The following is a 2500-nucleotide window of genomic DNA, read 5'->3' on the forward strand; positions in this document are numbered from 1 at the left end:
TATAAATAATTATGATAATGACGATAACAATAACGCCATACCTAGTAACAACAACACTAATGATAATGACAAAAGCAATATAAATAATAACGATGAGAATAAGGCAATAATAAGAATATTCAACCCAAAGAGAAGATTCAAGAAAGGCTTTCAACCACTCAACCTAACCCAACCCAACCTTTTTTCCCCCTTTTTTTAAACCCCAAATTTCTAACAAAATTTTCCCAAAAAAAAAAAAAAAAACCCCAACCCAACCCAACCAACCCAATAACCCAATTAACCCAACCCAAAAAAACCCAACCCCAACCTTTAACCCCTAACCCCAACCCAACCCAAACCAACCAACCTAAAAACAACCCCAAACCCCAAACCCCCCAACCCCCCAATTCCCAAATAACCCAACCCAACCAACCCAAACCTTAAACCCCCCCAACCAACCCAAAACCCAACCCAACAACCCAACCCCAACCCAAACCCCAAAAACCCCCCCAAAAAACCCCAACCCAAAAACCCAACCCCCAAACCCCCCCCAACCCCAAACCAACCAACCAACCCAACCCCAACCAACCAAAACCCCCCCCAAAACCCAAACCCAACCCAACCCCCAACCCCCCCCAAACCCACCCCCCAACCAAACCCAAAAACCCAAAACCAAAACCAACCCCCCCAACCCTCCCAACCCAACCCAACCCAACCCAAACCCCCAATAATAACCCCAATTAATAAAAAAATTTACCACCCAACCAAAAAAATAATTTTAATAACCCCAAAGTAAAAAAACCCCAAACCCAAAAAAAAATTTTTTCCCAAAAAAAAAATAAAAAAACCCCAACCCCAACCCAACCCAAAAGAAAACCCCCCAAAAAAACCCGTTAAAACCCAAACCTGCCAAAATTTTAAAAAAAAAAAAAACCCCAAAAAAAAAAAAAAAAAAACCCCAAAAAAAAAAACCCAAACCCCCCCAAAAAAAAATTTAAAATTAACCCCAAAAACCCCAACCCCAACCCCAAACCCCAAAAAAAAAACCCAACCAAAAAACCAAAACCCAAACCCAAACCCCCCCCCCAAAAAAAAAAAAACCCCCGGAAAAGCAAAAATATGGTGGAAATCTCCTGAAAGGGGGGCTGTGGGGATCACCTGAGCGATTTAAAAATGGTTTTTTTCTTTTTTTTTTTCTACTCTTCTCCCCTTTATTCTTTTTTTTTTTGTTCTCATTTTTTGTTCTGTTTCCTGTCTGTTGTCTGTCTGTTTTGTTTTTGTTTTTGTCTCTTTTGTTTGTCTCTGTTCTGTTTTTCTGTTTTTCTTTTTTTTTTTTCTCTTCTCTTCTCTTTTCCCCCCTTTTTTTCCCCCCCCCCCCTCCCCCCCTCCCCCCTTTCTTTTTTTTTCTCTATCTATCGTTATTATCCCTCTCGCTTTCCCCTTAATTCGCTTTAATCCCTTTAATAACCAGACTTTAAGAGTGAAATTAAACATTCTGGGGATTCATTACAACAACAACAGTATGTACTCAGTATCTAGCAAAAGAAGAAGGAAAGTTTTTCATTAATTTAATATAAGTTCGAGATATAATAATATGATGTATTATAAGCTCCAGATATGCGTGTAAGGAGGGAAATTAATTATTACTTTTTTTAAACCCTGAAATTTCCCCTTTGTCCCCCTTTTTTAATGTTTTGGGGTATTTGTAATCTACTGTAATCTGTTTGTAATTTAGATGATATCTGGTTGAAAATATATTGCAATCTACCTGTAATTTGCTTGAAAGTCAAGTGATATCTACCTGTATTTTACTTGAAATTCAGCTGACATCTACCTGTAATCTACTGTAATCTATCTGGAATCTGCTCATGATGCAACTGATATCTATCTGCAATCTACCTATAACCTCCTTATGATCAACTTGAATTTCAGCTGATATCTACCAGCAATCAACCCTGAATTCCTTTAATTCACCGTAATCCCCCACAGATCCTCTCCTCCTTCCTGACGGAAAAACGGAAACCCCGGGACGAAAACTTTTGGGATCGAGGAGTGACCCGAAACGATGACGAATCAGGGAGAGAGGGAAAGGAGGGAGATGGGAGGGAGATGGGGCAAAGGGGTGAGCGAGAGAGGGGGTGGGAGAGAGAGAGGGGGGAAGGGAGGAGAGAGGGGGGGGGAGGGGGGGGGGGGAGAAGGGGGGGGGAGGGGGAGGGGGGGGAAAAAAGGGGGGGGGAAGGAAAAAGAAAAAAAAAAAAAGGGAAAAAAGGGGGGGAAAAAAAAAAAATTTTTTTGTAAAAATAAAAAAAAAAAGGAAAAAAATTTTTGGATTTTAAAAATAAAGAAAGGGGGGGGGAAAAAAAAAAAAAAAAGGCTTTTTAATGATATGTATTTTGTAGAATCTCAAGCGTATTAGAAAACACTGATATGAGGACAAAAAATCAAATCCTAAAAAAAATGGGACATTATGCTGACCAGGGAAATTATCACAATGTACTTTCAAGGATATTTGAGTAAATTA

Source organism: Penaeus vannamei, chromosome 28 (genome assembly GCF_042767895.1).
Source record: "Penaeus vannamei isolate JL-2024 chromosome 28, ASM4276789v1, whole genome shotgun sequence".
Classification (NCBI taxonomy): Eukaryota; Metazoa; Arthropoda; class Malacostraca; order Decapoda; family Penaeidae; genus Penaeus; species Penaeus vannamei.